This window comes from Poromitra crassiceps (assembly GCF_964638095.1).
Source record: "Poromitra crassiceps genome assembly, chromosome: 7".
In the NCBI taxonomy this organism is placed as follows: domain Eukaryota; kingdom Metazoa; phylum Chordata; class Actinopteri; order Beryciformes; family Melamphaidae; genus Poromitra; species Poromitra crassiceps.
In genome coordinates, this window is record NC_139628.1 from 11,241,628 (window position 1) to 11,251,495 (window position 9,868).

A 9,868-nucleotide genomic window follows, 5' to 3' on the forward strand; every position below is an offset into this window, starting at 1 on the left:
AAAACCTAACCTCTCCCAGGGAACATAGAAAGGGTTCTATGTTCCCCGGTCCAACAAAAACGGGGAACATAGGACCCGGGGAACATAGGACCCGGGGAACATAGGGATGACCCCTCCGTGCCTAGTAAGTAGGTTAGGCTTTAGCTCCAGAACTGCAATCTGTCTAGCTAGCCAGTTGTGCATTCCCTTACAAAAACTACTAACGTTGTAGTCATGTATTTATAGCCTCTATATAGGCTACTATTCCCCCGATGAACGTTATGCAGACTGCAGCTGTTTGATATGCGGGCGTCGTCTTTCAGAACGGACGCTAATTAGGCTACTTCATGGGAATAATTTGCTTTACAAAAAACTGGAACCAAAAGATAAGAATTAGCTTTGTACCAAATAGGCTACATGATGGTGCATCTGTGATCCATACAGTCGATCAGATGAATATTGAAAGCCTTGTTACCATGCTGCATGTGGACAACACTTTTGTGTTTTATCAACATTGATCATTAATGACCGCAGCTGCACGTCGTTGGCTGGCGTACATTGGCGATGTTTGGTTGTTGAATGAATTCGTTCATCATACAGTAGCCTTGGCTACACTAACCTATGGAAATATTCATTTGGGCTAGGAGGAGCTGGGTGGAAATGCCTCCGCTCGCCTCTCAATCCAGGAGCGGTGGCTGTCACCTGAAAGCACACCCCAAGACGTGGGAATGTGGCGGTGCTGCTTGGCTGTGTGTGAAAGCAATTTCTGTGGCGAGGCTGTCGGCTTTGCGGGCCTTCTGAACTGCAATTTTGCGCGATCTGTGTGTGAAAGCGGCTTCTCTCTCAGACACACACACTATCTCTCTCTCTCACAAACACACACAGGATTGAGTTTCTGTATGATGTAATATCCTGTGTTGATGATGTCATGTTGTGATCTCACACATCCTGCAGGCACTGGAGCAGATGGACTCTTTCCAGGAGGTGAGCTGTCAATCAAACAGCTGCTCTCAATCAAACAGCTTGTTCATGGGTCTGACGATGGTCCAGAAGTTTCTCCTGACGATATAATGTGTGTGTTTGTGTGTGTGTGTGTGTGTGTGTGTGTGTGTGTGTGTGTGTGTGTGCGTGTGTGTGTGTGTGTCAGACTGCCAGACTGGAAAACCCAGACTTGAGCCCGCTGGCCAGACTGGGGGAGAAGGAAATGGGGGGTGAGGGGGAGGGAGCTAACGACACCGGAGACAACAGTGAGGAGAGCAGAGAGAGCCAGCGCAGGGTGAGACACACACACACACACACACACACACACACACACACACACACACACACAGTTACACTTCTAGTAAAATGTTCTGTTGCTGTTATCTATGGGGTGTATGGGGTCAAAACTGTCCCGCCAAAGGGTCCAATCCGGCCCACAGGATGACTTTGCAAAGTGTGAAAATAGCACTGAAAAGTGTTGCATTTCACTTGTTTATTCAGCAGACACTAGAACAGTACAGCGCAGCAGCGCCACTCATTGTCAAATTACTATATTACAACACTCCCACTCAATTTTACAATTGGCATAAAGACACTTCACATTAAATGATATTGCTAAGAGCCGTGCTCTCCTTCACAAAAAATGTCAAGATAATACATCTTTAAACAGAAAAACATGCAACATTCCCCTTTTTTCTACTCCTTTTACCTTTGCTTTATTATACCTTAGTTTTTTTTTTTTTTTTTTTTTTTTTTTTATTACAAAAAACAGTGCCTATTATAGTCAACAGAATTACACAGGCAAAAGCCCAATCTCTCTCCTAAGATATTCAAACTTCTGCTTAGTCAGTGGCTTGGATATCTGCCTTCATGTCACTTGTTGGGCAATATTGCAGTTTTATTTGTCCATTCTGCACACATTCACGGATGTAGTGGTAGCGGATGTCTGTGTGTTTAGTCCTTGAGTGATCCACTGGATTCTTCGCAATTGCAATGGCTCCTTGGTTGTCTTCCAGGATCACTGTGGACATGGCATCCATTCCGAGATCATTCAGTAATCGTCTCAGCCAGGTACTCTCTTGAGCAGCTTGACTGTACTCTGCTTCTGCTGTTGAAAGTGCAACCCTTGCCTGTGTCTTGCTGAGCCAGCTCACTGCTCCTCCACTCAGTAAGAAGATGTTGCCGGTTGTTGAGCGGCGGTCATCTTGATCACTGGCCCAGTCAGCATCTGAGAAGCCGACCAAAGTTCCAGACTCTGACCGCTCATACTTGAGATTCACTGTGCCTTTCAAGTATCGAAGTATCCTCTTCACTGCAGTCAGATGTGCAGCATGTGGATTTGCGTTGAACTTTGGACACAGCACTCACTGCTTGAGCTATGTCTGGTCATATGGCCATCGCAGCATACAACAGACCATGGACTGATGGGTACTTTGGTTGACAGGCAGCGTCACTTTTCCTCATTAATAAACATGGGATGGACGTACGGATGGACGGACGGACACCCCGAAACCATAATGCCTCCGGCCCGGCTAACGCCAGCGGAAGCATACAAAGTGGAGGGAGGAAAAAAGTAGAATCAGGAAATCACTGTGGACAACTGGAAGTCTAGACTGATGTACAGTTTAGTCAAACAGAATGTGAGGTCACGAGATCAGGATGGATTTACCAGGCTACTTTGAGTCCAGTTTACACAGTTTGAAATCAGGAGACGTTCTGGTGCCTATATGTCAGTCTTCATCTGACCACCACTCCTCATCTGCTCTCCTCTCTCATCCTTTCCCCTCATCTCCTCTCATCTCTCCTCTCATCTCCTCGTGTCATCCCCTCCTCTCCTTCAGGCTTTGATGTTGACCTATCATCAACTCCTGTTCAGACCTGGACTGAGCGGAAGAGAGGCTCCCACTGCAGGAGAGGTGGAGGTCTCTCCTCGTCTTCCAGAGGAGACCGAGGAGGTGCCTGATCACGCCCACGGTCACCATGGAGATGAGGCGGGGCCCGAGCCTGAGCTGGGCCTGTAGCACAGTGACCAATCACTAATCAATACTGATCGCTCACTATATACCTTACTGTGAGCCAGTGTTGTCATCAAGTCAGTATATCTCAAGTCCAAGTCAAGTCTCAAGTTCCCAGTGTTTGAGTCCAAGTCCAAGTCCCCAAAGAAGAGTCTGAGTTAAAAACACATTACCTGAGTCTGAGTCCAAGTCCAGAGTTACTGAACATGAGCTTGAATACACAGGTGGATCACACGTGCCTGCCCTAGCACAAAATTGAATAATGTCACAATATTAATATAGCTATCAATATTTTATGACCTATTACAAAAACAAAGAAACTGTATTTATCAATCAACAAGTCATAGTCCTCGTCTCCAACTTCCCAGTCCGAATGCATGAATGCTAGAGTCCAAGTCCAAGTCATCGCTGCTCAAGTCCCAGTTGAGTCACGAGACCTGGAAATGTGTCCAGACTCGGACTCGAGGTGACTCAGACTTGACTACAACACTGCCCTGAGCTCATTATTACATTATGTAGTTTATTATACACTACTAATACTTTATTATACAATACTTTATAGTAGATCAATAGTTTATTAATCAGCACTAAACATGTAGCTGAGTTTACCTTTTCTCAACTTTTCAAACCAAGTGATGGTAGTTCTTAAACTAAAATGGTACCTGGTACTAAAATGGAATCTTCAGCCCTTGGCGACTACCGTATTTCCTCTAATAGTAGCCATAAAGCTGGGGCTCCAATAATGGCCGGGGGCGTGGCCGACGTGAATAAAAACAGGAGGAGAAAAATAAAGATACAACGATGGATACCGCTAAACTCCTGGTGCCTGTTATATGTAGTTTGTTGTAACGTACAAGTGTCACAAGATGGCAGTAGCTACATTTGAAGTTATTATCGTAATGCATTGCAGTAACAAAAAAAAAGACTACATAACGAACCCCAACAGAGGCAGATCAGAAAACAAGGAGTCTTGGTACTAAAATATGAGCAAATATACTTATCAATCAGAGGCAAGTAGAAATAAAGTCCTGTCTCTAATATAAGCCTGCTTCAATAAGCCCTGTTACCCTCTGCAGCTGAGCTAAATAAAGGCCTGGAGCAAAATTAGAGGAAATACGGTAAGATTGTATTTGTGGGTAGTTTACTACATCCTGGTTACTCATGTCCCAGTATGGTCGCTCTCGGTATGACATAACTTCCCTCACGACGAAACCGTAACTCCACCCATCACTGGCTGGTTCAACCTGAGGTTAAATAAAGGGCAATATTAGAGTAAATATGCTAAATGGCAATTTTAACAAACTGAAACCAACAGATCTAAACTGAAGGATCGAAATAAGTTTGTGTTTTGTTTTCTTTCTAAATGGATGCACAGTTTTGGAACAGGATTCTTCAGATATAGTTTGATGTGATCTTCCTCACACAGGATAGCAGCATGTTGAGTTTCTCATGTGTATTTTAACATGAACATGAAGATACACGTGTCTGTCAAGCTTTATTCTGATTCTATTGACTTTACTGTGAATAAAGATTATGTCTTCATTTAACCCTGAAATGCCCTTAAAAAAACGTCTGGTTCTTCAATAGAACTCCTGTGGTTGAACTCTGAAGCCTGCCTCCGCCTTGCTTTTCTTCTGTGACCCACTGACCATCCTTACAATTATGCAGACACTTTTTTACACTGTGTAATATGTTTGTTTACATATGTGGACATATGTTTATTTTTAAGGGAAAGGAGGAGAGACAGGGGGCGGGCATAGACGATGTTCTCGCCTGTTAGCTGTGTGAGCTGCTGAGTTTCACTAGTAAGTGGAGCGGATAATATCACTATTTGAGAGGAATCGTGCAAATTATGATACAAGTTTTCGTATCAGTGTTCGAAATCGTATAGTGTTCGAAATAATTTACTTACACTTTCTAAATGATCTTATGAACCATTAACTCATAAATGGTTTGTAATTGATGATATACTTATTTATAAATAGTGAATCTATCATTTACAAAGTATGAGAATACAATCATTAAACACATTACAGATTAGGTTATTAATCGGGAATAAAACGTTTATAACTTGTGTTTATGACTTACTTACTAATGCTTAGTAATGTATGAATAATGCTTCATCAATTATGAATTCATGATCAATTCAGTATTTACTAATGCTTTATTAATGCTTTATAGTGTATAGTTATTATACAGTGTTACCTTTTTATTGTATTGCATTCTTGAAGCTAAATAAATCCAAAACCGAGTTAATTATTTAAATTTCTACTTCAATGTAGAACAGTCATTTCTTACACATGAGATTACTTTTAGCCTTTTAGTCATAAATATTATTGAAAGATATTCCATATTCCAGACTGAAATGCTATAACAGAAGTGGAGTATTGGCCAGAATGACATGAACATTTGGAGACTTATTCAGCGGGTATCTTGCATGTTGCGTTCAGGTGGACTGTATTCCATCGCGGGCCCGCGGGCCTGTTTGTCTGAAGCCTGCCTGTCTGATTTTTCTCTCTGGTACTAAATGCTATACATTGTATATTGATGCTGCTTGTGCTAGCCTACATGTAGCGTCCTGCTTTGCTGCTGTACTTGTCGTGCATGTGCTTGCTCAATTACAGTATGTGTCTGCCCGTCTGTTTTGCTGTTGGATTTTAATGTTTGTTCCCATCGAGGACTACAATGGAAATAAGTGTTTTAATTCATACTTTCTTGTGCTATCCTCTGGGGTCAAATTTACATGAAGTAGTTTTACCATGTATGTTTTACTTTGTTTATCCCAAATAAATTTGAATCAAATCAAAATCTTATTTAAGCAACGTTTGTAAGATATGTTTACGTAGCTGTAATCGTATAATGAGTAAAATAAAAGAAATCCAAGAAAAACAGTCAAACACTCTGAAATGGCGGGGGCAAGCCGCGCCACCTCCAGGGACCCCTATCCTGCTTAGGGTTCGCAGAGTAAAACATGGCCATTTCCACCAGTGGGTTCAAGGCCATGGAATTTTCTGGTGGGGGGAGAGAAACATTCTCCCCACAGAAATGTTTTTTTGGTTTTTCCAATCCGTAAATGCCCATGTTGTGAGTCATTTGAGATGAAGAAGAACAAGATTAGTGGGTCTCAAAGTGAGGTCCAGGGACCACCAGAGGTCCTTGATAGGGTTCTGGTGGGAGTCCACTTAGCAAATTCATGAATTGATAAATGTCAGCATTAGCCTATTTCACTTACAAGAAGTTAACACAATTAGAGAATGTAGAATAATTATTATATTTATATAGTTTCACTGTTACATACAGGTAGAAATGGATTTCTGCACAAAACTAAGTATGTCAAATAATAGAACACACACATTACATTAATTTATCGATGTTCCTCGCCACCTCCTCTCCTCACCTTCTCCTCTCCACACGAGCTCATCATGTGGATCATCTCACTGTGAAATTATTCAAACAAATGACATGCACCAACATGCACAGCATCACAGTAGCTACAACTATGACATTATCTTATGTTATTTAGTTCTACAAATAAAACATCAATGTGTAAATAATAAATAAACAATAAGTCATCATGCCATCAGCTGAGAATATTTCCCAGCAAGTAGAAATTACATAATTATTCTCCCCAATAAAGCCAATAAACACATTTCCCAGCACAGTCAATTACATATAGCTAAAACAATTGGCATTCGCATAATATAAAGAAATGATGTCTTGGACTATTTTCAATAATGAAGACGACTTAACAGCCAACGCCCAGTTGTCATATCACAGTGCACGCCCCCTTTCTTTGAGGTTGTATAACCCATTCATTGTTAGGCTCGCCCCCTTTCTCTGATGCTGTCTCCTCACCCATTCAAAGTTTACCACACATGCGAATAACCAATCAGCACAAGGTATTCCTCTCCAGCTGATCCCAATCACCTAATCAGCGTAGTATATCAGGGTCCATGTTTTACTGATGGAAAGGATTTCTCTGTACCTCGTTCAACCTAATTAAAAACAGCTCACTCCAATCAGAAGGTGTGACATATGTTAATACCTTTCCAGTGTCCAATTATTCCAGATATATGAAAAATCAATACAACAAGCAATTCTGATATTTAGAACATTATTTTATATAGAGGATTTAGCATATTCAGTACAAAGACAGGTCAAGTATTTATATTACCCCATCAGAGATCTCTGAGGTGGATTTCCAGTGGTCTTTCCCTCACAGCAAAATATGTAGCAGGTCAAAAGAAGACCCCTGCAAACCGACCCATTCTAATATTTTGCGTGGACTTTTAAACTGCATTTTCTTGTGGGCTGGTCTCTCCCCGCAGGTTTCCTCCTCCATCTGGGGACATCCTTCACTGCTTGGGCTGGTATTGGTCGTCACCTACTTGACAGGCGTGTTTTTCTCCCCCTCTTGTCCACATCCTGTGACCTGGCTTCCACTGGAGGTCACAGCACTAACCTTCTCCTTGAAATAGTTATCTATTGGTTCCTATCTACCAAAGCAACTGTCAATATATTTACTTTAAATTCCTATTTTGATTCTTATAATTTGGGTCAGCTAATTTAGCTATTTACCTATTAAAGTCCTAGTTTAGAACATTATGTAAGGTTATTGTTAGACTTGATAAACTTAAACTATATTCTGGATAAGATCAAATTCAGCTAAATCATGGGTTAATCCCAGTCTGAACTGGATTTAAAACATCTTACAGTTCAGACTTACTGTCTCTCGGTCTGTAACCACCCTTATAAGGATGTAACCAGAATGAGAGCGTATTCTTCAATCAAAACAGAGAAAAACTCACCCTGATTAACCCGGATGAGAAACTCTTATCAATTACCACTTATTAACTAATTCCACTATACCTTTATTTTCCATTCTATAATTACAATAATATCAATAGGCTATCATTTATCTAAATATTATAGCACTCTCCTATCGTGCAGCAAGTGGGACAAATTGAAGTTAATCAACACACAACATCACTCTCCTCTCATTGGTGCTGTGTCCTTGAGCATATCTTCTCTTTTCTGTGGAAAAATCAGCGCATCTAATGTATGCTCTTAAACTTTATTTCATATCAGATATCCAATCATCTCAGTCAATCAGTAAGATATATATGCACAATATGCATCAATATACATACAACACTGTGATGCTTCTCACAGAAACCCCTCATGCTCTGGGGGCTTTGTGGAATGTGTCTCCCACCTCCTCTGTTGATGCTCTGCAGCCATTTGTCTTAGAGAAAGCCATAAACTCTGTGTTGTTTTCCAGTCCCTATCCCAAAGTGACTAAGTGACTGAGCAGAGACATTAAAAGAATGTCCTTTTGTCAGCCGATCTCCGTGACCTCTGCCCCGACCATATCCTAAATGACCGTCCTTGTGCAGCTTATCCACCCGGCCATCCGAGACCCTGTGTAATGTTCTCCAGACCTTCCTTAAACAAGGCTTAAAACAACAGCTTGTCACACACAAAACATTGTTCAATTTCCACTAAACCCTCTACTGGTTAATCCCCATGGTCAGCAGTCTCCTAATGGAAATGGAGAAAGTTCATCATTACACAAACTCAGCCGCTCCTCCGATGACCTACAAGTGTACTTCAGGAATCAAAGATATATTTGAATTAACAAATGACAAGATCATCTCTGTAATTGCATATTTTTCATATCAGCATGCAGGGCCGCCATGCTGAAGTATCTGCCTCCTGTTGAGTCCAAACTGGGCCTATGGAGGAAATGTTTAATCAAAATACCATAGATTGGGGAGAGAAATCTATCAATCCCCCTTTTCACTCCTCCAATAGAGGTGTGAAACCACCTAACTTATTGATCTCGTCCCATGGCAGCAGTCGGCCAATTGCATTTTTTCCTGAAACATAGCATATTATATTAGCACTGTGATTTGAGTTATTTTAAACATATTCTTCAACTTGGCTCTTCATCTTGGCTCCTTATTGAATCTAACATAACCCCCAGTTGAAACCCCCCTAACGACAACATTCAGTTCATTTAATAGCATAACTGTTCCCATATTTTTCCTGGAACCCACTTAGACAACATTAAACCTCAGCACAAACACAACTTAACCCCATTAATGCATGTATTCATTTCCAAATTCGTCATAATAATGGTTGCCCCCTTGTCCCAATTTGCACCCAAATAAGTGCATAAGACTATTTGCTTAGATCGCACTATGCAAAAATGAAACCCACATACTCAAGATTGGACCTGTGCTGCAAACATTTGATTTCACAATGTGCCTGTATTTTAGACAAAATAATTTCTTCTATTTTTATTAGTACAACAAGTACGCACGTACGGCAGATAATGTTTGAGATACTCTGTGAGTATATATCCAATTGTTTACTTTATAATTTGTTTGCAATGCACCTCATAAACAAGATGACTCCTGAGTGAACATTCATAGCTTACAGAGTGACAATGTACTGACCTTGTAAACTTGTGGCAATAAACAATGGGGCGGAGGGTAACCCCAGAAGGTGCTGTGAGTGGGGGAGGGGCGGGCTAGACCCCTGGCAGTTCACTTGAGTAATTTTGGGGATGGCATAACCCCACTAGGTAAAACAGTGAGGGCCAACATTGTTCACAAATACTCCAAACGCAAACTCAAGACTGTCTGTCCTCAGAGGGCATTGACTTATTTATAAATACTTTTAAAAACATCTCCAGCGTACTTTAAGTATAAATTTAACTATGTGTAGCTTTTCTCAAACAGAAAAATGATAGTGTATCTTACCTGGGTCTGAGCTAGTTCTTCTATAGGGACGACAGAGAGAATTTTCAAGTTAATCAACAAACCCTTCATTTATGCAAAGTTGTCAACTAAACAAACTCATCATATAACTATTGTTATTTTATGTGT